Source organism: Centrocercus urophasianus, unplaced genomic scaffold, assembly GCF_019232065.1.
Source record: "Centrocercus urophasianus isolate 14NV4802_14NV808 unplaced genomic scaffold, USGS_Curo_1.0 seq_23, whole genome shotgun sequence".
Classification (NCBI taxonomy): Eukaryota; Metazoa; Chordata; class Aves; order Galliformes; family Phasianidae; genus Centrocercus; species Centrocercus urophasianus.
In genome coordinates this window covers 1,388,680-1,394,679 of record NW_024884789.1, presented here as the reverse complement: position 1 = coordinate 1,394,679, position 6,000 = coordinate 1,388,680, and the positions used below count along the sequence as shown (strand labels likewise).

Genomic DNA, 6,000 nt, shown 5'->3' with positions numbered 1-6,000 from the left:
CTGGTTTTGAACTCAGCTACGTACATGCAGATAGACACACATGCACGCCAGGCTTCCTCATTAACTTTAGAATAAAGATTGCCAACTTTTCCACATCTAGAACAATTTTTATTTCTATGTAAAAGCTTTTAGACAGAATGATATGCTCATATTTGCTCTGCCCTTTACCTGGTTAAGCTTGGTGTACCTCACATTGCTATGTGCTTTTTCTCCAGCTTCTCCTACTGCCTGCTGACCTGAACTGGTGGCAAGCCTGCATCCCGACAGAGTGCCAGGAGGCTCAGCACCACTCCACCACTTCCGGGACATGTGGGATGCAGTGTGGTGGTAGCACTGCCTGGAACCATCACAGTCTGCAGAGAGGCACCATCTTTTTTTTGGAAGATCTTGGGTTTGAAATGCGATCCCTGAAATGAGACCAGGATAGGTAACTCTTAAACTTACACCGTATTTATTTAGCAGTTCCTACACTAGCATGAAGACTAACACTGTTGTATTTTGTGCCCGTTGGTGACTGAATAACTGTTACGACTAAGCACTGGTTTTACTGGGATCATTTCTGAAAAACTTAATATATGTGAGAATCTACCATCTCTGTTTTGTGAAGGACTGTAAGGATTGGGCAGGAAGATGTAAATCTGCAGAATCTGCTGCAGTTGTACAGAACCCTCAAATTTTAAAGGCCTGTTTCCAGTTTAAAACCATTTCTCCTTGTCCTGTTGCTACATGCCCTTATAAAAAGTCCCACCCCTGCTTTCCTGTAAGTCCCCTTCAGGCACTGGAGGGCCACTATAAGGTCCCCCCAGAGCCCCAGCTCTTTCAGCCTGTCAAAAGCCCCAAAATATTATATTCTTAATAATATTGCTTGATGAACATGGAGAGGTGCACGAACTTCTCCCTTTTATGGAATGCTGTTCTCTCCCATGGGAAGAACTCATTCAATTTTGCACTGGTGTATTCAAAGTTGCATATCAGATTTTGAATGCCCAAATTCAGTGGATGGTTGAAAATCCCAGCCTTGGTAGGAAATCAATGACAGATGTTACAGATTTTCCTGGGTGCAATGAAGGTTAGTGAATTTGCTTCTAAAAATCAATTTTAATTTATCTTTTCCTGCTGACAGCTTCATACTAAGAGTTGGCCTCTTTCTGATGTGAACACTGAGATGCTGCTGCAGGCCACTACTGATTGGAATTTACTTGCTGTAGTTTAATTGCATGTTCTACCCTCATCTGTTTGCAATCACAAAGAGGAAGCTTCTGAAGCTTGGGAATGAGAGAAAATAAAGTGTCTTGACAACTACAAAACACTGAGAATGCTTTTGGAGTTTTTCCCATCACTGTGATTATGAACAAAAAGTCACAGCTAATTTTTTTTTTTAAGTTTATCTTTACACTGCACATATAACATAAATAGAGAAAACAAGTAGGAATAGTGGTGATTAATGAAGGTCTCCAAACACTGAATAACTGATCATTAATAAGAGTTCATGAATTGTTTTGTAAGAAGTTGAATTAGTTCATCACCCAATTAGCTGAGTTAGCTCATTAGCAAAACCATGCAATTGTTCTCTATGGATATTCAGCTTGGCTTATGAAACATTCAGGTTCTGTGCTTCTGGCTGCCCAGCTACCAGCAGCTTTTACTTTCAGTGATACTCTGGAGATTATGACATTAGTCCTTTTGACATGCAGCAGGCAGACAGAAATTGCAAGGAAATGGCACCTTAATAGCTAAAGACAGCCTAGTTCTGCTTCTGTTCAGGTTTGGAGAGAACAGCTGACAGCCTTGCTGAGCCTCTAGCTGAGCTCCACCGAGAGGCAGCATTGCACAGCACGGATGGGGCTGGGCGGGCCGGGCAGTGCCAGGCACCGATCCCTGCACACCCTGCAGAGCTCTGCAAGGCTGGGAGAACGTACTGAGTTCCTCCCTCCTTGATGGATTAATGAGAGATGGCGATGGAGCTTTAATACATGCTTAAAGTGGAATATCTGCCCCAGGGCTTTGCTGTACCACAGCCTCCCTTGTTTTAGGGGCAGATCCAAAGCTGAGTCAGTAGAAAGTCTCCAGTGAATTACAGCATCACTTGGATGAGATTCTGAGAGCCTATCTCACTTTGTCATGTAAAGGGTTAAAACTCAGTGAGCTTTTAATTTTATTTTTTCTTTCTTTTAGGCAATGAAAGGGGTAATAATGGAAATGATTAATTGAAACATTGCTATGAATCAGAAAATGTACTCATTGAAGTTAAAAAAAAAAAAAAAAAAAGCTGAGATTAATAAAGCTCAGAAAAGCATAAGGAGATGTAATTACAAACTTTACAAGATTCCGGTTTTAAACTTGACCAGATGTTAGCAGTAAGATGATTATACTCTGCAATTTGTGCATTATATAGTAGCCATGGCAAATGTTACATCACTTGAGGCATACGGATGAAATGACCTTGACTTCTGTTTCCCAGTGTATTAGCAAGTGTCTGTGCATTCCTCTGGGTGAGCAAATCATTGGGCTCAGCTGAGAGCATCAGGTGGCTGGTGGTAGAAATGATTTCCAGGCTCTCGGTCAGTCTGAGGAAATGGGTGCTTCTAAACTAGAGCTAGATGCTGGCATCAGACCTATGGTTTTCTGTGGTACTGTTAGTTTTAGTAATAATGTCTGCAAAAATGGAACCTCAGCAAGCTTTCAGTTTAGTGTGTGTCCACTTTCAGAGAGAAAGCAAACTTGTGTTGTGCTGCTATACTCAGCCATCCATAAAATAAAGCTGAAAATACAGCCTTCCTTCCAGAGAGACCTGACTGTGAAATGCCTTGTGATCCTCCTGCTGGAACAGCGAAATAGTTCCATCAATCTCTTTGAGGATGTGGTAATTTAAATCTCCTGGCTGTGTTTATACAACATTTAGCAAGGCCTGTGTCTGCAGTGGGATCTCCCTGATGCTGTTACAACATTGGAGGTGTAGAACTGACACTGCTGAAGAGTAGTTGTGGGTGGGAGGATGCACTGGCAATTGAGAGTTTATAAATCAGTTTATAAATGTCTGCCTTTATAAATCAGAGGCCTTGCATTGAACTGGGGGAATGTCACAGGCAGACAACTTACATATTGAATTAAGCACGTTCTTCTTAAAAAAGCAACAGGACACTAAGAGCTCTGGTTTGAGATCATTATTATTTTTTTTTTAAACTTTTTTGACTTTAAAATAGTTTTTCATTAAAGGAAACTATAACTAACAAGTCTGTCTTGACCAAGCTCGGGTTGTAGGAGGGCCAGTTTTTCAGGTTGCTGCGTTCTAAGATAATAAAGGTGATGTTTTGAAAGTTGTAGCTAAGTGGTATCTAAAGTCATGTTTGTTAGCTTTCTTTTTGCTACATCAAATCAAAAAAGGATGTTATTTGTGGTCATTGCTGAAATACTTGAATTTGAAGTAATCCAAGCTAACTTAACACATTAAAAACAAAAAAAAGCTACATTCTCTACAACAAATCTTCTGCTTATGCCAAAAATACAAATTCCAGAATGTATTTGTAATAATAATAATGCTAAAGCCTCCAGACATGCCAAATTTCCAGTCTTGTGGGTATAAACTGTAAGCTTTGTGCATTTTTCTTTCAGCTGTCAGATCCTCTTCTCTGAAGAGAGTTTCAGTGAGGAACAGCTTGAGATAAGCAGTGTGAACCAAAAGAGATCCCGATGGCTGTCAGATCAGTAAGTCATTTTTTTTTTCTTAAATATTTCTAACATCTGCTCTTTTCTTTAAGAGTGTGATGTAAAACAAGCAGTATGACACAGGGAATCATGAACTGATTTATCTGAAAGAGAGGTTGTGCAGGTGGGATTACAGGCTTGCATGAACTTGAAATTCGTATTTCTTGAAAGGTTTTCGTACTGATGGAACTTGAAGTAACTTTTTTTTTTTTCTGTAGAGGTAACTTCTAAATAAGAGTTACTTGATTTGTAGCTTAGATCCAAATCAAAAGGTTGGGTGTGAGTTGTCTTGTCTGCAAGAAGAGTGATTATATAGCCTCCGAATTATTTATTTAAAACTTTCCTGATTCATGATTAACTGCTGGAAAAACAAAACAAAACAACTCAAAGTATGAGTATTGTTTTGTTCAACCAGTCCTACAGAGTTGTTCCAGTATTTTTGGTTGCAGACATGATTGCTTTTTGGTTTTAGGTGTATATACATAATCAACCTACAATTACACTTCTAAATGAGAGAGTATGTAAATAAAAGCAGGGATCGATTTTATTTTTCTTTAAATTATAAATTTAAAAGTGAATTTCCAAATTCATGTAAGCTATGAACGATTATATTCTAGCCCTGCAGTTTTCATTGCTTAGCCCCAGACTAGGCCTTGCTTGTCTTTTGATGAGAGATCTTAGAAGGAAATGCTGTAAACCACAGAAAATGAGGTTTGGAAATGCTGTGGATGACCCTGAAAGGAAACACATGGTTTCTCAAACACAAAACTCGTGGCAGTGGAAGTTTTGGAGCTCTCTCTCAGAAAATGGGGTTTGCTAAAAACGAGAATATATTATTCACTATATTGCATTCAGATGATCTCATACTAATCGAAACAGTCTTGTGGGTCCTCTGATTCTGATTAAGCTCTTCTGCTGAAGGGACCCATGCTACCATCCTGCCTCGTTGGCAGGGGTTTTGTCATGAGATGTTTGTTTTTGCAGCGAGGACTTCTTGATAAGCGTTACATTAAAACCCACCAGGAAATGAATAATCCTGTATTCAGTGCAGAGTTTAAACTGCATGCTATAAATAAAACCAAGGCCACACATTGATTCCAAAAGGTAAAAAAAAGAAATCCTGAATAGCTCTGTTCATCCTGCCCACTGAAGGGGTGAGGCCGTGGGGGAAATATATTTTAATTGTATCACACAGGAGAAATGAATTAGGACTGCACAAGGCAACCTTAATTCTGGAGTTTCCAGCCTGCAGATACTTGACTTTTCAACCTTTAACGTAGGTGGGCGGGGAAGTTATTATTATTTTTGTTTTATTTGTCATTCTACAGCTAATTTGCATTTGAAAGTACTTGGTGTTTTAAAATTTATTCTGCTGGTACATTCCATCTACTCAGTCCCAACTGCTAGTTCTTAAACTGAGCTAGGAATGAGGAATTCTCCCTTAAAAGGATTATTTCTCTCATTGTGAACTGAAGCTCTTAGCTGCCATCTTCATTTCTTTCTGGTCATAAAACTTCAGCCATCAGACAAAGATCAGTGAGTCTCTAAAAATGAATAGGCGCCCCAAGGAAAACTGAACAGCCTCCAAAGCAATTGTATCAAAGTGACATCAGCGCTCAGATATTTTCTTCTTGGCTATTCCAACAACTTTCAGTCAATAACAGGCAGTAGAGCCAGTACACGCTGACTGTCTTTATTGCTCCCCCACTGGGAACATGTCTCTTTGTGAGAGATCTGCTGAAAGTGGTAGATCCAAAAGCTAAACAACTTTGTCCCGTATTGAGGGACTTGCCTTCAAAGTCTGTGGAATGTTGTGTTGTTCTTCTGCCAGGGCTTGCTTAGCAATGCCATGCTGAAATGCAGCCCTGTAATCCAGCAAGCTGCTGCTGCTTGTTAAAAGCTGACTACTGGTTATCAGCTGTCATCTTTGATGGGTCTGGAAGCTTAAGGTAACTTTTAAGGGTTGTGGCCAACCTGAGAATCACTTCTGATTTTGCTACTGACACGTTTGGTGAATCTGCAAAAGTTATTACATCTGCTGTGTTCAGTTATCGTGATCTCCACTTTATAGTGTTGTAAGACTTTGAGATGAAAAATGACCTTTAGAGTTTAAGTATTTTAGCACTAAGTATTACTGGTAACTCTCTGAACTCATTCATTCCTTTGGCACCAGCTAAAGGAATTCTGGCACTATAATCCCTGCTTTACAAATAGGGAGTGGATGCACTGGGCAGGGTAGAGCTCAATGCGTTCTTAATGTATAAGAGTGGGATAGGAACTGAGGAACACAGAGGT

The 6,000-nt window shown here is 39.8% G+C and overlaps 1 long non-coding RNA gene across 2 annotated transcripts in view; it reads left to right on the top strand.

Annotated features, from left to right (window-relative positions):
• Positions 1–236: 236 nt before the first annotated feature.
• The window catches only part of LOC122163325, a 54,475-nt gene continuing 48,711 nt past the window's right edge, over positions 237–6,000 (top strand). For both annotated transcript variants that reach the window (XR_006169883.1, XR_006169884.1), the window contains exons 1-2: positions 237–427; positions 3,613–3,705. This is a non-coding gene — a long non-coding RNA (uncharacterized LOC122163325). The remainder of the gene's footprint in view (positions 428–3,612; positions 3,706–6,000) is intronic.